Below are 21,609 nucleotides of genomic sequence, written 5' to 3' on the forward strand. Positions count from 1 at the left end.
ACAGTTTACAAAGCTCTTTCATTGATACCACATTTTAAACCTCAAAGCAATATTTCAAATGGCAATTTTGTTGTTTTTTTGTGTTTTTTTTTTGTTTGTTTGTTTTTTTTAAGATTTTATTTTTTTCCTGTTTCTCCCCAAAGCCCCCCGGTACATAGTTGTATATTCTTCGTTGTGGGTCCTTCTAGTTGTGGCATGTGGGACGCTGCCTCAGCGTGGTTTGATGAGCAGTGCCATGTCCGCGCCCAGGATTCGAACCAACGAAACACTGGGCCGCCTGCAGTGGAGCGCGCGAACTTAACCACTCGGCCACGGGGCCAGCCCCCAATTTTGTTGTTTTTTAAAGGAACAAAAATTCACTCAAGCTAGCTCAATTAAAATAAGCTTAATTTTTTTCATTCAAGAAATATATTTTGAATACCTGCTATATGCCGGTAATTGTTCCAGGTGCTGGGGATATAGTCACAGACAAGACACATAAGGTCCTGTAGCCTTGAAGGTTGTGAGCTAATGAGGAAGGTTATAGATGAAAAGTGAAATAAATGAAAAAAATAGAATAGAATTGTGATATAAAGACTCTAAGTTACGCCTTCCATGATTCCTGCATCTCGGTGTTCATGGCTTTGTCATCCCCTTCTCTTTAGTATGAGTGGGACCTATGACTTGTTTCTAACCAATCAAATATGGCAAGTGTCATTTCTCTGACCTTATGTAAGACTGTCTTGCTAGTTGACTCACTCTGAAGACCCTCCTTTCTGGCTCGATGAAGTAAGCAGCCACGTTAGGCAACTGCAGGTCGCCTCTAAGAGCGGAAGGTGGCCTCTAACTGACATCAAGCAAGAAGCCAGGACCCTCACTTTTGTGACTATAAGGAAATTAATTATTCCAAAACTTCAGTGAGCTTGAAAGTGGATCCTTACCCAGTCAAGCCACCAGATGAGAATGCAGCCCAGCCAAGACTTTGATTGCAGCCTTTTGAGAAGACCCAAAGCAGAGCACTCCACTAAGGGGTACCCAGACTCCAGACTCAAAGAAACTGTGAGCTGATAAATGTGCATTGCTCTAAAGCACTAAGTTAGTGGTCACTTTTTTAAACGGCAATAGAAAGTTAACAGAATAATTATAGATAGTAACAAGTACCGTGAAGAAAAATAAAGTAAGGTAAAGTAAGGTGGAGGGTTCCTTTACTGAGGTGTCCAGAGATCACCTCTCTGATGAGGTGACATTTGAGCAGAGACCATTAAGAAGCTATGTGGCAGATCTGAGGGAATAGTCTTAGAAGGAAAGAGAATGGAAAGCACATGGTTTCATTAAGGAAGAGAGGAGTTGGTATTTGAGAAGCAGCAAGGGGACAAATGTAGCTGGAGCCAGTGGTCAAGGAAAGAGTGATAGTAACCACAGAGTCAGTGGTCAGGTTATCTAGTGCCTTGTGGGGCACAGTAAGGATGCTGGATTTTATGCTAAGTATATTGGGAAGCAATTGGAAGGATATAGTCATGAGTCATTTAATGATGGGGATACATTCTGAGAAACGTGTCGTTAGGCGATTTTGTCATTGTGCAAACATCATAGAGTATACTGACACACACCTAGATGATATAGCCTACTACACACCTAGGCTATACGGTACTACACATGGGACGACCATCGTATATGCGGTCCATGGTTGACAGAAACATTATGTGGCGCATGACTGTAGTCAGATCCACGTTTTTAGAGACTTCCCTGGCCACTATGCTGAGAAAAGATTGAAAAGGAGGAAAGATGGAAGGACCAGATAGGATACTGTGGTCATTGTCTTTGGGAAATGGTGGCTTGGACTACAGCAGTGGTGGAGATGAAAAGAAGTCATGGGATTCAAGATTTTCTAAGGGGCTCTATGTAGAGTGAGGCCCAAAGTGGGGAGTTTTCTAGGACATTTCGTGGAAACTACGGGCAGGACATTTAGCAGGCACTTAGGGAATACTGGGGACTCAGTGTCCAGTTTTCAGCGAGTAAAATAAAGCTGCTAAGAACATGTGTGTACAAGTCTTTTTTGAACATATGCTTTCATCTGTCTTGGGTAAATACCTAGGAGCAAAATGACTGGATCGTAAGGTAGGCGTATGTTTAACTCTTTAAGAAACTTCCAACCTGTTGTAGTGGTTGTACCATTTTACACTCCCCCGGCAGCATATGAGAGTTCCAGTTCCTCCTCATCCTCACCAACGCTTGGTATGGTTAATATTTTTTACTCATTCAAATGTAAAGAGTCAAGATACAGCTGGTGGAGTGAGGGCGGTGGGGAGCGAGAACTGCCTCCCAGAGGCCCAGCGTCACAGACAGCAGGAGGGCTAAGGATCTGTTGAATTTGGGGATACCTAACTCGGGGTATCAGGGCAACATTAGCTGCTGTAACAAATAAACCAAAAAATGGTAGTGGCTTAACACAATGGAAATTTATTTTTTGTGCCCACATAAAGGTCTAGGGTAGGGATTCCTCCACACAATGACTCAGACACAAGGGCACGTGACATCCTGTGGGTCCACCACCCCTTGGGACCTCGGAGTCCTCTGCAGTCAATCACCACACAGAAGAAGAGAGCATGAAGAAGCCCCATTGCTTTTTAAAGTCTCTAGCCCAGGAATGACACACTCATATTGCATGGGTAAGAGCCAGTCATGTGTCCCTACTTGCTTGAGACGGGGTGGGGACAGGAACTACAGTCCCTGCCTGTGCAATCACCTCCAAGTGACAACTCCTCACTAAGGAAATGGTGAGAGGTCACAAATTTTTGTTGAACACCTAGCTATCTCTGCCACACCCAGGCTTGTGGAACAGTTGCAAGCACAGATGCTGACCCCAGCCCCAGGAGGACCGAGGGACAACCACTCTTCTTGACTTCCTGATGCCCACGAAGCTGAACTCACCCAGATTCAGCTGGATGCTGCAAATTGCTAGCATAGCTTTCCCAATGCTACATTCTGAGGTCTGCCCAGACACTTCCTGTTAGCTCCCCCCAAGACCTCTCACTTCTCCCAAACAACTCTAGGGGCTTAACCACAACATTTTACTACTCTTGACAGAACCAGCTCTCGGGGCCAAAACATTGTGTTAGCATTTTCTGTTCACAGGAAGGTGAATGGGTTCACGTCGAGTCCTTACAAGGCTGGGAATGAATTCGTGTTTTGATGAGAATACTTGTGGGGAGTCTTTCCAGAGGCAGGAATTTCCAGATCCCCTGAACATGCGAAATAGACTAATAGCAAAAATATGGCGCTACACTGTGCTGAGACTCAATGCGCATCTTTGATAGTTCTCACGATAAGGCTGCATCGTTAAACCAATTTCATAGAGAGGGGAAACTGACAAAGACCAGTAAATTGACTTAAAAAGACATGTCACCTGGCCATTAGCAGAGCCAGGGTTTTGACCCCAAGCCACATCTTGCTCCTCTATACTAAGACTCTTAGGAACCAGGCATCATAGGCATTTTCTCAGCCTTCTCGAGGACACCCCCCAAACTCTCTGTTTGCCAACAGACTGGTCAGAACCTTTGGGAAACTATGATGTCCTCCTTATTCAATCTCTTTGGCCAATGCTTCACCTGGAAGATGGAGGGTGAAATTGAGATGATTGGCCACAGCACCAGCAGCTGAAATTGCTATGGCATAGATGGAGATAAGGATGGACTGAAACTATCTTGGGCAGTAACTCAAAGGATTTCAGGGCATGAAGTATCCTCTTCTGGATCCTGAAACAGTCAATACTGCAGCCTTGATGGAAGAAGGTTGGGACACATGTGGCTACCGCTGGCCTGACCCAACATGTCCTTAGAGGCGGAACATCCTACAGACAAGCTACCTGAAGTTCATGAATGATGGCTGTAGTCCCTGTGGATGTCTCCTCTTGGGGATACACCATAGAAACTCTTTAGAAACTCCAGGAGAGTCAAAGAAAAATACTCATTCTGATGCCCATTCATTTGTTCTCAAAGTTCATTAGATGGTAAGATCCAGGAATTTCAGGAACTATATCTGTTTTGTGGACCCAACCATCCTACATGTTGCCTTCAACAGAGTGGGTGATTAATAAATTGAGCGAAAAAAAAAGTTCACTGCATGAGCAGAACTTAGCAGCCAGCTGGAGACTGACAGCTCCTATGTACAGTAAAAATAATACCAACCTAGTTTTGAGGACCTATCATCTTGCATGCTTTGCATGCATTAGTTCATTTAAGACTCCAATAATACTGAAAGGAGATACTATTACTGAATCTACTTTAAAACAGAATAAACTAATGATCCAGCAGGTTAAGTGACATGCTCAAGGTCACACAGCTAGTAAGTGCAGAACGTACTAAGATCTAAACTCAAAGCTGTCTATAGCCCAAACCTCTGCCATTCGAGTTTACAACTAAGTGATTGGAATCTTATTTAAATCTCTGTATTCCTGCCTGGATCCAGAAAAGTGGTTCGTAATGAGCAGACACTCCATGTTTACAAAGGGGAAAGAAATCTCGACGAACATCAAAGAGAATAAACAGGTGGCATTGATATTGTCACTCCTCCCTTTCATGTACATGGCAGACATTACTAATCTATCACCATGTGCTTTTCAGCTGAGTTCAATCTGAGCCTTGTATCACTTGGAATATTACAAGGGTCCTCAATAAAATCAACCATCAGCCTCATTACTGTTTCACTGAAGGGAATGTCTCTTATTTCCTGGGCACTTTTAAGATTTTCTCTTTGTCTTTAGTTTTCAGAAGTTTCACTATAATGTGCCTAAGTGTGGTTTCTTATATTGAACTTGCTTTGGCTTTACAGAACTTCTCAAATGGGTGGCTTAATGTCCCTCTCACTTTTGGAAAATCAAAATCCTCATCCAGTTTTTCTTCAAATGTTGCTTCTGTCCCATTGTTTCTCTTGTTTTTTCTGGGATTCCAATTATACGTCTCTTACACCTTTTCACTTAGTCCCTATGTCTCTCACACTCTTTTCTGTATTACTCATCATCATTTTTCTATGCCCCAATCCTGCATATTTATTTTTTACTGATTTCTCTCTTAATTTACTAACTCTCTCTTCTTCTGTGTCTAATCAGCTATTAGAACAATCTAGGGATTTATTATTTCAGATTTTTTTTTTTAGGTCTAGAATTTTGCTTTGATTCTTGTTTTTAAAAAATTGATTTCAGATCTCTTTTGAAATTCAACATCTTTTTGTTAATTTTTAAAACATATTAACTATTAAAGTCTCTGTCAGATAATTCCCCCATTTTAACCATACATGTTTGTTTCCCTGTCTGATAACTTCATTACCTTAATTATCTGTGGGTTTGTGTTGATTGTATGGGGGTTTTTTTCCTCTTGATCTTGGTCATTTGGTCCGTTTTTAGTACGTTTCATAATTTTTCGTTGTACGTTGGACATCATGCATGAAAAATGGTTGAGGTCTGACTCAACCATTCATCTGAAATTAACTTCCTTCAGAGAGTGCAGAAGGCAGATTGACCACAAGCATGTGACCTTGATTCTGTTTTAGGCTTTTCTGGGCTTTTCCAATTCAGTTTTGCTCTCAGTCTTAAGGGGTGGCACTTACTCTTATTTCATGACTCCTGAAAACCAGGTGTGTTCACGAGGTCTCCTTCACCTTGGTGGACACTGAACTTGAACGTCTGTCTCCCCAGAAGACAAGGGCTTCTGTTCTCTCTATGCTCAGTTCTTCAGCCTCCCAGATGCTACTATTTTCTGGGTTTCTGGAAGTCTTGATCCATGTGTAAGTAGCTTTGGAATCAGCAAATACCTCAAGGAAAAAGTGCACACACATTTTTGGGTTCATATCTCTGTGGTTCCCTCCTCTCCAGAAAATGCCTCTCAAGTCCCAGCCACTTTAGAAGCCCCAAAGTTCAACCTCTATCTCCTCAGCCCAGGAAGATGGCTACTTTATGCTCATCTTCTATCCCCCTGCACCGTGAATTTACCAAAGTCTTTAAAGAAAACGCTGGGATAAATTTGAAGATCTCAGTATGCTTCCCTTCTCTCTCGTATTCCCACAAATTCTGTGTTGGTGCATTCTTTTCTTATAAATAGTTGTTTCATGTATTTTTGTCCAGCTTTTATCATTGTTTTTGGAGGAAGGGTTATTTTAATACAAGCTATGCTGGAAATGACTTGTTCATTGAAGTCTCTTCCTATGTGTGGTTCAAACCAATCCTTATACTGTAGCGGTTAAGAGTCCAGACTCTGGAACCAGGCTGCCTGGATTCAAATCCCTCTTCTGATATCTTCCAGCTCTGAGTCTGAGATTAATCACTTAATCTCTCTATGCCTCAGTTTCCTCATTTGTAAAAGTGGAAGAAAAACAGCTCCTATCTCATAGAATTGTGAGGGTTAAGTAGGACAATATGTTTAAAGCACACAGAGCATTGTCTAATACATGGTAAATATTTATGTAAGTGTTTTTATTGTTATTATTTATTCATTAGATGGGAAACCAAAACCCAACTTGATACGTAGCAAGTTAGTGACAGAATCTAAAACAGGTCTCCCAACTTTCAGTCCAAAGCATATAGAAAAATATTGGCATGGAGATAATACCTGTAAGAACACAAATTCCCTGGAGCACCCATCAATATTATTAATACAAAGTAGCTAACCTTCTTGATGGCCTTTCTCCAAGAGAGTAGACTGCTGATGGTATGGGAAATCAGGTAAACATTGGGGGCAAAGAGATAAAGGAAAAGTCTACAGCATAGGTGTTGGGACTGTGGTGGGACTCTGATTAGCCAAGCACAGCATCTATTTCCTATTTTGCCATGACCTGCATTGGGAAAAAGCTCATTTCCTCTGAATTTATCAAGTTTACACTTAAGCCTCAACTTAGACCTGAAACACTAGAAGATAGATGAGTTCTGGTGGATTCCATTTCTTTGTGAACTCCTAAGTTTTTAGATCCCAAGGTCCTCTGACAATGGGAGAAAGGTACCATCTAAGACTGTCTATACCATTTCCCATCCACTCCTCTGCCCACCAACAGGGAAATAGAAGGCCTCTCAGCCAGAAACTCAGAGGATGCCATGCAATTTGGACACCACTCACAGCTCACTCTGTGGTCCTGGGAAAATGACAGAACTCCTGAGCACACTCATTTCCCTATTGCCAGAACAGAAACAATAGAATCCACTTCCCAGAGGGCCCGGGGAATTAACTGCTTGAGCATTTCTTAAGCTCTTTGAAGATGAAATGTGTGAAGTGCTCACTTTTTCCCTTCCTTGCCCTCAGGTTTTCCTAAGCAGGACAAGAAGTCACTAAGAGCCAATTCCATGGCTTGCATGGAAAGTTCAGGACATCCCCTAAGGGCACAAGTAGCACATTAACTCTGATTTGAGTTTCAGCCTGTGCAGCACTAGAGATGACATGAGTTTGCAGAAACTCTCACAGCTTAGCTGAATCCCCTCCAATAGCAGGTCAGAAAATTTCACAGAGCTGCTTCCATATCTGCATTCATTTATTCAATAAATATTTACCAAACACCTTCTATGCCAGGGCACTAGGAATATAGCAATAAACAGAACAAGACAAATCCCTTCATCCTCGAATTTATATTCCACCAGGAGGTCGGGGCAGAGAGTGGGGACACACAATAAATAACAAAGACCAATAATATATACAGTATGTGAGATGGTGAAAAGTGCTAAGGAAAATAAGTGAGAGTGGTAGGGAGGAGTTGCCATTGGATGAAAGGTGAACAGAGAAGATAACATTTGAGTAAAAACTTGGAGAGGCTGGGGAGACAGCAGGAGAGTGAGGGAGCCAGGGGGATATGTAAGGGTAAAGTGTTCCAGGAAAAGGAAACATCGTGTGAAAAGGTGCTGGGGCAGGAGCTTTTCTAGAGTGGAGCATGGAGGTCAGTGTGGCTCAAGTGAGGAAACAAGGGGAAGAGTTGGGGGAGATGAAGACAGGTGGGAAATGGAGGGGATACAAGTTATAGAAGGTCTGGTAGGTCATTAATACCTTGGCTTTTATCTATGTGTAGTGTAAACCCACTAGATGGATGTTTGGGTGGATGGATGGGTGGATGGGTGGAGGGATGGATGGGTGGATGGGTGGATGGATGGATGGATGGATGTTTGGATGGATGGATGTTTGGATGAATGGATGCTTGGATGAATGGATGGATGGATAGATGGAGGGATGGATGGATAGAGGAATGGATGGAGGGAGGGATGTTCAGATGGCTGTTTGGATGGCTAGATACATGGATGGATGGATGGATGGATGGAGGGAGGGAGGGAGGGAGGGAAAGGGAGAGGGAGGGAGGGAGGGATGGATGGATGGATGGATGGATGGGTGGATGGATGGATGGGTGGATAGATGGATGGATGGGTGGATGGATGGATGGATGGATGGATGGGTGGATGGATGGATGAATGCATTTGTCATAGCAGTCAAGATTCTTGGTTGCAAACAACTGACCCTAATTGAGGCAGAAAATAAAGGTTTTAGATTGGATGCTGGACAACTCAGAATCTACAAGAAAGATTTGAGCGGAGAAGTGTCATGACTCCCCTTACACTGTGGTGCCAGGTGTCTTCTATTTGATCCTCCAGATAGACTCTCCACCTTTCTCCATCCTGCTCTCTGCATGGGAGGCTGACCTTTATGGCCTAATTCAATGTTTTCTCTTGCACTGGCAGGAGATCAGAGGGAGGGAGGAGTGTGGTGACAAGGCATTTTTCTTCCCATCCCCTCCCTGCCAGGTCACCACAGTTTGACTGTGTCCCTCTACCCAAGGCCACAGCTGCTATCAGACCTCTCCATATACCATCTCTGGATTCTGAAAACTGCTTCCTTTCTCCACGCATTCAGGTCTGAGGGTGGTAATATTTCCAGTTCTGGAGTTCTATACCATCCCTTTTCCTAAACACAGCCCACATTTTTGTTAATTGCTCCTTCATGAAACTCTCCACAAAGTCCCAGATTTGAATATGGCATCTGTTTGTTGCTGTTTCCTGATCCTGTTGATTTATTTACCTTAGGAATGTGCCAAGTGCCTGGCTCAGTGTCTGTTATGTTAGAGGAATGGATGGGTAAATGATGGATGGATAGATGGATGGATGTTTGGATGGATAGATATTTTGAATGGATGGATACATGGGTGTGGGCATGGATGGGTTTGACACAGCAGTCAGGATTCTTGGTTCCAAACAACTAACTCCAACTGAGGCAGAAAATAAATGCTCAGGATACTGGATCATGGGATGCAGGACAGAATCTTCAAGAAGGATTGTGTGCAAGAAACAAGGGAGGCTAGGAGGCTGAAACCCCAAACAATGTCGTAGCACAGCAGTAGGCAAATTAGGATGCCCCAGCTCTCACCATCACCACCACTGTCCACTGCTCCTGAATAAATGCTACATAGTTTCAATGTCACGCCAAGATTTCTGTCCTAGGCAAGAATGTCCAATTGGCCCAGCAGTAATCACTTGATATATCCTAGCTTCTAGGGAAGGGGGAGAGGGAATTTGCCCCTCCTTGGCTTGTGTAGAGGGAGATAGAGACCACCTCTCTCCTATTTTGGAATTTCTCCCAAATAGGAAAGATATGTAGATGTTGAATAGCAAAAAACAACAAATATACAGCATTGTAAAGAAATAAATAGTCGTGGGGCCAGCTCATTGGTGTAGCGATTAAGTTCATGTGCTCAGCTTTGGTGGCCCAGGGTTTGTGGGTTCAGATCCTGGGAACAGACCTCCACACCACTCATCAAGCCATGCTGTGGCAGCATCCCACATACAAAATAGAGGAAGACTGGCAACAGATGTTAGCTCAGGGCCAATCTTCCTCACCAAAAAAAGAAAGAAAGAAAGACATAGTCCCAAATGTGGCCCACCAAAGTACACTAAATAAGTGGTTTTGTGAACAAACAACCGTTGGAAGAAGATGCAACAGGATTATAAGGCTGGACTCTGCCCTCAGCAAGCTTTCTTACTGATAGATGAGAAATATTAAATACACAAGAAATAGGCATTCGAGACCTAAACAAACCTGGGAAGGCAGACTTTCCAAAAATGGACATCCACCAAACCAGTGCCTTGAGATACTCTGTGAGAGGGAAAAATGCTCCGTGATCAATATTGCATTCTTGACACTCCCCGCCTTAGAGATTCATATTAAACATTAGCACGTAAAGGCTCTGAAAAGCCCTGTGGGCAAAAAAAAAATATTTGTTGGATTTTCTTTAATTCTAAACCTATTCACCACAGAATCCTTTTTCATATAACAGCCCCCAGCCATAGTGGTTTGTGAAAGGAAAGCTGTCATCAGATGTTGGGAGAATGTGGGAATAATATGGATCACGTTGGAACATGATCTTTCACTGTGATGCAGGGACCAGGGGTGGAAGAACCATCTCCTGCGAAGATGTGGGTTAAGGACAGTCAAATCTGAGATACAAAGAGAGAGACCGGGAGGGTCTGGAATGGGGACACACAGTGTAGCGCTCACCCTTCCTCTTGGCCCCAGGCATTCATCACAGTTGCTGGTGAGTTCTTGGGGATGGAAGAGATACTGAGATCCCCAAGGCCAGTCTACTCCGTGTGGAAAACACAAGCAAAAGACTCAACCAACGGGATTCAGGGCAGTTGCTCATGGAATCTCAGCCTGCTCAAACTGAAAGAACATTCTGGACAAATCCAGAGTATCACAAAACCAGAGTCCTGTAGGATTTCAGAGTTCTGTCATCACCGAGTTCTATCTGTCCCACTGCTGGAGACATAATGACATGAACAAAATTAAACATGGTTCCTTGACTATAGGACTTCTCAGAGCCTTTAATACACAGATGATCTTCGTCAATCTTCAGCCAGGGAAGAGAAAACACGCTGTTTCCTCAATATATTACACCAACAACACCTGCCTTTTTCAGTGGAGTAGCTATCACAATAGGCATTCTATAGAAAACACTTCAAAAAACTAATGATGACCCAATCCTCTCATTTTACGGATGGACAAACTGAGACCCAGGGAGGGAACATGAACCTGCCTAAGGCCACACATCCGGCAGACAAGGGTAGAATTCAGGAGTCCCATCTCTTCCCACCGTACTGCACGGTAGGGAGGCGACGGTCCAATGGCCTTGGAGCTTAGCTCCAAGAAATGAAAGGTGAAGAAGATATTTTTTGGTTTTCATTAAGTGCTTACGGATTAAGTGTCTGACAAGTGCACAAAAAAATATCTTTTTTTGAAAGATTACGGAATTTGGAAAAGTTGCCAACCATTGTTTAAATCCAGCTTAGAAGGCAGAGAAGCAATGGTTGTGAGCAAGCGACTATTGAGGTTAGGGAAGTGTGGACCCCACTGGATGGAATGATTGAAGCTTTATGAAGGGTGGAGACAACCAGTTAGTCTTTTTTTAACAAGTCCGCCTCTATCCCCTGCCCACCAACTCCATTCTCAAGGCCACCGCCTTTAGCTCAGAGCCTCAGCCTCTCTCCCCTGGGACAAGGACCATGGGCTACAGGCCCCGAGCCATTGATGTCATCACTGCCCAGCGGGTCTTGCTCAAGTTCAAAGCTGGCTGTCATTCCATGTCACCTCCAAAGCAAACACCAAGTTCCTCACTGAAGAATATGGGCCTAACGAAGACTTCAAGCCACACCTCCCATCACTCACCCCCTCTCGCCCGACACTTGGACCTTCTCACGTCTCCTAAACTCCATCACTTTCGGATCTCCCTTCGTGACGTTGGCTCTGCTTTATGATCTGCCCAGAATGTGCTTCTGTCTTCACTTGGAGAGCTCCTCTTCCTTCCAAGCCCAGCTCAGATGGTTTCTCCTCTTCGAAGTCGCCCCATGGTCAATGGGTTGGCCCATAGTAGAGTCTATATTATACTTATCTGTTCATGAGTCCAGAGGCTCATGCAGTACCTGCTGTGTGCTGGTCATTGTTCCAGGTGTTGGGGATATAGAAGTGAAGAGGAGAAACAAACTCTCTGATCTCACAGAATTTTTAATCTAGTAGAGAGAAGACGACCAGTTAACAGGTAAACAATTAAATCATCTCTTTCAATCTCTACAAAAGGATCTCAGCCGTCATGCTGCATGTCTAAAAGCACAATCCAGCTGTCACTCTATGCCACTTCTGCACCTCCCAAGAGGGCACCTACAGGATAGAGGAGCACACTGGGCATCGGAATTTGGTTTGGCTCATGGCAGAGCCTGGGGCAAGTCCCTTCACTTCTCTGGTGCCACAGTTCCTCCCCTAGGGCAGAAAATATCAAGGTTAATAATGTGGCCGCTCAACCGCAAGCTGGGGTGGAGTTGGGGCCACAGATCATGCTTATTAAGCTCTGCCTGATGCCAGGATGAAAGGCAGTCTATAAAAGGAGTGGTGCTATTAGGGCGGAGTGGGTCAGGTCCCTGCTTTAGCCAGTGGCTGGAGAAGGACTAGCGATCCCTCTACATGAAAGTGTTGCTGCAGAGCTGTGATTAAGCAGCACTGTCATTAGCTGTCCTTATGAGGATGGCTCGTAAAGCTCCCTCCACTGCACTCTGAGGAAAATCTCAGGGTCATAACCCCAAAAGGCCCCAGTTCTTGTCCACCAATCAGATTCCTCTGGACTAGCAGGAGCTGTGTACCTACTACGTGCCACGCATTTCCCCCACACGGTATCCAATAAACTACTGCAGTAACAACCCCGAAGTTTCAGTGTTATTGCCCCATCCTTGACCTATAAGTCGAGAAACCGAGGCCCAGGGCAGTGAGGGGATGGTTGGGGTAGGACCGAGCCAGAATTCAGATGTCAAGTCCGGAGCTCCTTCTACCGTGTTCCACACCTTCCGGGCCCTTCCTCACACACCATCTCCTGACCAGTGGAGACGCTGGTGCAGCAGCTGAGGTCAAGAAAGAGGAGAAAAGTCACTACAAGGGCATCTTGCCTCGGATGTTCTTTCCTTCCCTCCTGCTCACTCTGATGGATCCATCTCCTTCGTTTCCCCAGAAGTTTCCAGCTTCTATCAGTTGGAAAGACATGGCACGCTTTTCTTGAGGACACAGTAGGGCAGCATCTTACCAACCCTCAGAGAGACAGCATTTTATAGTGAGTCTTTGTATAGATTCAGAAAATATTGAGAATTTTCTTCCAGCTTGGATTGTCCTCAACTACAAACCCATCTATCGCTGGTCCCAAGGCTGCCAAGTCGATGGGAACGTTCTGCGTTAACAGTCAAGCTACCTGGGAATTTATGTAAGACCTCCCACATCTTGAGAACCGTAACTCAGCTTTCCCATCTGTAGAACAGGAGTAGCTAAATTTCTTAGGATCAAGAGCATGGGAAAAGGCTTCTCTCTCTTTCTCTTTTACTGTTCCCTTTGTAGTGGCATCTAGCCACAGCTTTAGCAAGTCATTGATTCATTCCATAAATATTTTTTTGAGCACCTACCATGTGCCCAGTGCTGCTTTAGGCTCTGTAGATAAAGCCAAGAGTAAGACACATCTGTGCATCTGTGTGCAGAGGATCCCCAGCTTCCTGCAAATTCTCCGAGAGCCGTGAACCAAAAGCCTGCAGTGTTAGGATATTACAAGGTGGAAAAATACTTCTACAACTGGGAATGTTTTAACAGTAGCTTTTTTTTTTTTCACTGATCTAATCCAGCCAATAGTTCCTGTGTTCCCAGCCACTCACCAAAGTGTTTAGATATGGCCACATAAATTCTTTCTGACCCACAGGCATTAAGGGATCCCCGGGTCAGCCTCCTCCCGCCTCTATTTCTCCATCTATAAAATGGGGTAATGATAACCCCCAAGTATGTACCAGAATAATGAGATGAAGAGACCAAGGTGCTTTGAGTTCCCTGAAAAAGTGTGAGGCCAGCAGCTCCAGGGGCTGAGATGTGGCTGCTGCCTGTGAGAATGTGGTTTTCCTCCCTACTCACAAGAGCCCAAGAAGCCTGAAAGGACACTCTGGTGCCCTGGGGCGAAGCCTGACCAGGCATTGGAAAGGGGCAAGGTCTCAGAGTTACGGACCCAAGTGGGAGAGAGGGCGACGCATACCCGTTTACGTCCGGGTCACTGGTTCCGACGCAGCCTGGCAGATCCCAACTGAAAGTTACTGCCATCTGCTCCGTGACCTCAATCCATTTGCTACTGTGCACATAGCAACTGGCAGCCCCAGTGGGCAGGCTGGCACTGACCGAGGCTGAAAATGGGTCACTCCCAAAAGCCCCGAGGGCTGGCCTGGGCCCTGGACAGGGGCAGGGGGTGAGCAGGGAGGGGCCTGGAAACTTCCATCTAAAATAATAACTGTAAAAGTAGCGTGGGTGAAGGTCTCGTCACTAGGAAGCTTTCCAGACTCCACCATCCCTCAGCTCTGTCCCCCAGCAAGCCATGCCATGTACCACCCCCAATCACAGGAACTGTATGTCAGATAAATCAGAGCAGAGCATAATGGGACATATGGTCAATTTCACATGACAATAAAAGCTGTTTACTAGAACCTACAGTGGACCAAGGAAAGAGTGGGCTCATCACTTGTGTCACCTCATGCAGTCATCAGCCCAAATCCAGGAGCTATATGTTCTTCCTTTCAAATTACAGATGAAGAAACCAAGGCTCAGAGAGGAACAGAAATTGCTCAAAGTCACCCAGCAATAGGTGGTGGGCCAGGGTTTGAACGCCAGAAGTTATTGTTTGATGGGTCCAGAGTTTCAGTTTGAGGTGATGAAAAAGTTCTAGAGACGGGTGGTTGCGCAAGCGTACTTAACGCCACCGAACTGGACACTTGAAAATAAGCAAATGGTCGATTTTGTTCTGTACATTTGACCACAATATAATTAATTAATGAAAGATATTCTTAAAGGGAAAAAAATACATCAAGTGTACGTCCCATGGGGACCCAGTGAATCCACTTTTAGATGTGACGATAACCCAGTGGAAACAGCATACATGACCATCCACAGAGGAAGAGCTAAATGGGGCGCATTCATTCAATGGAACATTATACGGCAGCGAAAATATGATGGGTCTACATGACTAATACAGAAAAGTCTCTTAGGAATAGCGTTGAGCAAAAAAAAAAAAAAAAAAAAAATAGGTTGCAGACTGATACATCCAGTATGACTCCATTTATGTAAACATACTAACACACACCCCAAAAAAGTACCATGTATTTCTGTTTGTGTGTGTGCGTGTCATCAGTTCTGCTTGTTTTGAAAACATAAATTTGTTCCAGCGTGATTGATATGTTTGGAGACAATCTGAGCATAACCAAATTTTGTGTTTGTTCATGCATGATCTCATCCGCAAGCAACACTGGATCAGGGTAGAACATTGCGCCCAGCTGAACTGAGCACACAAGAACCCCCCTTCAAACATCCACCAGCTGCCCCCCGTGCGGCGTGCGCGCCGGGAGCCACGCCCACCCCCCCTGGTTTACAACTCTGATTTCAGACCACCTCTTCCCACCAATTCACAGCAATTCACAAGCTGCCACCCTTCTGACGCCACTTCCACAAGAAAAGTTCAGGACTTTTCCAAAGTAAAATGCCATTTTCATTGCAGTATTTATGAGCTTCTTCACCATTTAACGTGTGTAAAATGGCACTATCGTTTTGATTAGGACCCTATTGTTTTATGTGTTACTGATGACGTTTTTGAGTATTGCCCTATTTTTCTCATAACTCCTTGGTTTTTATTGAGCAATTTTGCATAGTCAGTGATTTGGGGAATGCGTATGTCAAGTTATAGCAGAATTGACCGTACACACATAATTTTTTCTAAAGATATACATACATACGTACACATATATGTGCATGTATGTGCGTGTATGTGGACAGATAGAGCAAAACTGATAAATGATAGCAGTTAATTTATCAATGGGGGGTTGGAGGAGCTGGCTAAAGGGGCTTTAGTCTTGTCTGCATAGATGTGATTTTTTTACAAGAAGTGTTATTAAATTTCATAATATATACAAATATCGAATCCTTATGTGGTATACCTGAAACTAACATAATGTATGCCAATTGTACCTCAATACTCAATCAATAAATAAGAAGTGTTATTAATTTTGTTAATTGTGTAGTTCACTTTTAATTTAAACAAAGAAAGGCTCCACTATTTCCATACCCATGTTCATAGCAACACTACAGGCAACAGTCAAGAGGTGGAAGCAACCCAGACGTCCACTGATGGATAAACAAAATGTGGAATATACACACAACGGAACATTATTCAGCCTTTAAAAAGAAGGAAATCCTGTCACGTGCTACAACGTGGACGAATCTTTAGGACATTATGCCGAGTGAAATAAGCCAGTCACAAGAAAAAATCTTGTATGAATCCACTTAGAGGAGGTCCCTAGAGTAGTCCAATCCATAGGGACGGGAAGTAGAACGGGGGTTACCCGGGGCTGGCTGGGAGGAAGAAATGGGGAGTCGTTGTTGTTTAATGGGTACAGAGTTTCAGTTTTGAAAGACGAGAAGAATTTTGGAGATCTGTTGCACAACAAGGTGAATATACGCAACGCAACTGAACGGGACACTTAAAAATGGTTAAGATGGTAAATTTTTGTCCCATGTTTTTTATCACAAGTCAAATTTTTTTAAAAAGAAGGATCCACAGTAACAAACCAATATACCGCATGACAAGTTACATTAACAAAGCAACACACACACAGAGTACACAAAAAGATATGGGACGGCCCATTTCCTGCAGCTTCTAGAATAATGCTTGGTCCCCTGTAAGAGAAAGAAAAACTAGCTGGTTAATGCTGGTTAGTCAGCCCAGAGGGTTGGTGGGGTGATTGACTGGTGCCCCACCCAGAGGCCTATTGCGAGACCAGTCAGGAGGGCACCATAAATAAAACGTTAACGACACTACTCTTCACGGGGCCAGCCTTCCAGCAAAGCGCTGCGTGGCTTTGTCCCTCTAAATTCTCTGTGAAACCAGATCTAGCCTGTCCTCTCTCACGAAGGTGCCCAGAAACCTACAACCCGGGCACACAAGCAGAAGGAGAAGCTTGGGGCCCAAGGGCTGCGGGTCAGCCTGGGGCTCCAGACCCCATCCCCTGTGCCACCCGCAGACGCCCCGGGTGGCCCTGCCAGCTGCTCCCGGAGAGCAGCCCAGGGATGAAATAGCACGCCTGCGTGCGTGCTGCATAGCGAGAGGACAATTTTGGCAGGCCTGTGTGGGAAGCTGGCGGAACACCTGCCTCTGGGGTGTGTGGGGGCAGATCCTCTGCGTGGGCCGGGGAAAGTGTGATCCTCAGACGTGCCCTGGGCCCCCGCCACCACTTTCAGCAGCAATCAGAATAATGGCCCGCATCTGCCACACTGATGAGCCAGTGGGGTGAGGAGGCCGCGTTTCCAAGCCCTGGTGCTTCCAGCATCTCTGAGTCGCCAGGGGAAGGAAAGGCAGCTCCAGCCAGCTCCGTCCCTGCCAAGGGGACGAGGGTGCACCGTCTCCTCCCTCGCTCAGAAAAACCCTTCCCACCTCTGCCCACCTGTCTTTCAGGCAACCTTCAAGACTCAGCTAGGGCCTCCTTCTCCCGGGAGCCTCCTGACCCCAGTCCTCCCACCTCTGCCCCCACAGCCAACAGAAGCCCGTCCAGTTGTATCCGCCGCGCCCCGCGCACTGCCTGGCATACAGTAGGCAGGTTAAAGCAAGCCAACAGAATAAGGAAGACAAGGCCTTCTCAGGGTGGTGCCGCTGAGCTGGGAGTCATCAAAGTCGGAAGAGATCTTAGAGGGACCGAGGGAGCCAGCATTTTCTAGGCAGCTTATCCTTTCTTGAGAATCTGATGAAAAAGCTCAGGACCACCTCCTTGATTGCACACGCTCAAGGACATGCCGCAGATTTTCAAGGACTGGCCTCACAAAGTTAAACACAGAATTACCAAAGGATCCAGCAAGTCCACTCCAAGCTGTGTACCCAAGAGGAATGAAAAAATACATCCACACGACACTCATGTGTGAATGTTCATAGAGCATTATTCACAAGAGCCAAACGGTGGAAACAGCCACAACGCCCATGGACGGAGGAATGGATGAACGAAACGTGGTCTCTCCCCACAATGGAATGTTATTCAGCCAGATAAAGAAATAAAGTACTAATATGTGCTGTAACGTGGATAAACCTCAAAAACGTGATGCTAAGGGAAAGAAGCCAGCCACAAAAGACCACAGATCGTACAATTCCATTTATATGAAACGAGCGGAAAAGATAAACCCCTAGAGACAAGCAGATTGGTGCTTGCCAGGGGGTGGAAGGAGCGAGGAATGAGGACCAACTGCTTAAGGGGTTCAGGGTTTCCTTTTGGGGTGACAGGAATGATCTGGAACTAGATAGAGATGGTGGGTGCACGACATGGTGAATGGACCAAACGCCCCGGGATTGTTTGCTTTAAAAAGGCTAATTTTACATTATGTGAATCTCACCTCGATAAAAAATGTTTAAAAATTCCAGAGACTTCAAGACCATCTCTTGGTCCCCCTCTTCCTAGACTCGCAGAGGAAGAACCCAAAATAGCATCCTTCTTTTCGTTCATAGTCGGGGAAATTAAGGCCCAGGAAGGAAAGAGAAGTTGTTTCTGCTCCTCCTTCTGAGCTGGAGCCGGGGTCCCCTGACTCCCCGTGCAGCTTCTTTTCCTGTCTCTCCAGGATGCTTCTCTGGCCTAGCCCTGCTCCCAGCCGACTGTCCCTCTGCACACACTTTCTCTCTCTGAACCTCAGCTTCTCCATATACAAAATGGGAGGTTTGAGCAAGATATGATACTTCTATCGTATGATTTATGCTAGCATATGGATGAGCATCAATTTTTACCCTAATGGTTATTTCAACATAAACTAGAAAAAATATAATTAGCCAATCAAACTTTAAGCAATAGAGATGCAAGGAAATGTACTTCTTCTTAATTCTTCATTCACGCCGATTTTCCTCTTAAAAAAAAAAATTCTCGCCACCCAGAAGCTAGAGGGTTTGAATTTGTCTGTATCCCTTATTGGGGAGGAAACTCATGCCTGCTGGGCTTAAAATAGATGTTTCTCTTTTTTCCAAGGGAGTCCGTTTGGAGGAAAATATTAAGAGAATAATCCTACAGGTGGTGTAATCATGGAAAAAAGGGCTAAGAAGGAACGTGACTAACTGGCATTCAAGACTGGCTGAACGGCAGCTGTGACATTCTGCGACCCCATGACAAGCTTCTGGGCTTCCCCTGCGCCGAGCATGGCTATTTAGGGTTCCAGCCGAAAACACAGCAGTGGGGCTTGGCAGTGAGACAGGTGGGGCCTTGAGGGGCTGTCTCTTTGGGAAAACAGCCCCACAGTCCACACTGTGGTTGAGTGCCCACTTTGGGATCTGCCACGGGTCTGCTCACCTCCCCACGGACCTCCCCTCTCCTGGTTCCCCTTGTCCCCCAGGATGCCCCTACCACAAAGCTACCTCCCAGGCAATGTCCTGGCCCAGCTGCCCCGCCAAGAGGGGGCTTTCGGTGGAGGGCGTAGGTATAACCTCCCTGGGGTTAGTGTCTACACTTAAATCGTGACCAAAAAAAGTCTTTAATTGAAGCCCAGGAGCATACCTCTCTGATGGTGGAATTTGAGGCCGTGTGACAGGTGGCAGGGGGAGACATTTTTGAGCGGTGGGGGACTTGCCAACATCTTCTAAGCACACCCCCGAGGCAGCTGCCAGCATGTCCCACATTGGAACAAGCACATGGTTCTTTTCCTGGGCAAATTCATCTCCGGGGAGGGGGACAAGCTCAGCCTGGCTGACGGCTCCCAATACCTCCCAGAGTTACCTTGCCGCACAGCCTTTCCCTCCCAACTTCGACCAAGCTCTTGGTGTCGTTGAAAGAACACAGACTTTGGAGGGCCTGGCCTGGTGGCGTAGTGGTTGGGTTTGTGTGTTCTGCTTCGGCGGCCCAGCGGTTCATGGGTTCAGATCCTGGGTACAGACCTGACACCGTCCGTCAAGTCATGCTGTGGAAACATCCCACATAAAATAGAGGAAGACCGGCACAGATGTTAGCTCAGTGAAAATCTTCCTCATGCAAGAAAGAGGAAGACTGGAACAGATGTTAGCTCAGGGCCAATCTTCCTCACAAAAAAAAAACCCACAGACTTTGGAGCCAGACGGCGCTGAGTTTGAGTTTGAGCTCTTTCCCTTGCCAGCTGTATGGCCATGAGTGTGCCCTTCATCTTGCTGAGCCTCAAGCTTTTCACCTCCAACGTGGGGTGAATGAATAACTCCAGCCTTGCAGGGTTGGGAACGGCCATGAATGTAAATCCATCACAGTTGACACACAGTAGGTGCCGGAAAAGCAGTAACTATTATTTTAAGGAAAATGTGAACTCTCTTTTAGACAGATCCTATCAAACCCATGGCTCGGGAACTAAAAACAGACCTAGCCCAACAACACACAATCTGTTTGTGTGTGTTTGGGGAAGTGAGAGACGGAAAAATCGGTGGATTGGGAAAGAGAAGACAGCTCTCTAAACACGTTTTTGCATTTTTGGTTATTGAACCAGGCAATGGTATTACTTACCCCAAAAATTAAATTAAAAACTAGACATCCCGTGGGATGGGTAGGGTGGGGACACCCTAATGGCCCCGTCACTTCTCCTCCCTGCACATCCCCACCCCAGCCCCGACCACAAACGAGGGCATCTCTTTGGGCTCCCCTGAATTGAGTCTGTTAAGAGCCCAAGTGAGAATCGAAAAGGAGGACAACTTTCAAACGGGCTGTTAGATTTAGCCCAGCAACTGGTCTCCCCATCGCTAATTAAGTTAATCCGGTGGGTTTGTCTTTTCTTTTCTTGCCTGATTTCCTCCTGCGGAATCAGCAGGGACACCAGCGAGAAATGTGCGTGGTAACCCGCCAAGCAGCCTGCTCCTCAGCTGACAAAATGCATTAGCGCCACAGAGGAGGGAAACGCCCCCCTCCCGCCGCGCAACGCAAGTAATAAATAACCTATTCCGTCTTCAGCTGACCATCCAGCGCATGTGCCAGGGTAAATGGATCCACTTTCTGCGGCTCTACCTCCCTCCCCTCCTCCGCCATCTCCACTCCGCCTTCCCGTGTTAGGGTCGTTTGGATATGTCATAACATTGTGTCTGTTTATCTGAAATATTTCCACTCAAAACGCTGGTTTCTTCAGCCCGACTGGCATGTTGATACAGCTCCTGACAGCTGAGTGACTCCGATTGAAATAAAATGTAAAGTAAACCCATTTGCATACAGTTTATATACAGCCGGGGTCCAAGGAAACAGGAAATAAGGAGATTGAAATCGGAATTTCTTATCTCCCATCACCCCCGCTTTCGGGGTCCCTCCCTTCTGGTTTTCCAGCTCTCTGCTCCTGGAATGCCTCCGGAGGGCACGGATTGGCCCGCCATTGGGGTTGGAAAAACTTCCTCCACAGTTGCTGCCTGATGGGCCCTCTCCCGGAGCTGGGCATGGGAAGGCCTGAGTAATTTTCTTGGTAAATGTCTTTTCCGATTGTTTTCAAGATCTGAGAGCTTTAGGCCAAGTGAATCCGAACAAACAGGATGTTTGTGTTTGGGTGGAGCCCGTCTCTTCTGTAAGACTCCGTTTCTCTAAAATGAGGGAGTTGCACCAAAATTGATCTC

The 21,609-nt window shown here is 45.6% G+C and overlaps 1 long non-coding RNA gene across 1 annotated transcript in view; it reads right to left on the reverse strand.

The window, feature by feature from the left end:
- The window catches only part of LOC111774641 (uncharacterized), a 187,033-nt gene that overhangs the window by 144,321 nt on the left and 21,103 nt on the right, over positions 1-21,609 (reverse strand). The window lies entirely within an intron of this gene.

The sequence above is a fragment of the Equus caballus genome, chromosome 8 (genome assembly GCF_041296265.1).
Source record: "Equus caballus isolate H_3958 breed thoroughbred chromosome 8, TB-T2T, whole genome shotgun sequence".
Lineage (NCBI taxonomy): Eukaryota > Metazoa > Chordata > Mammalia > Perissodactyla > Equidae > Equus > Equus caballus.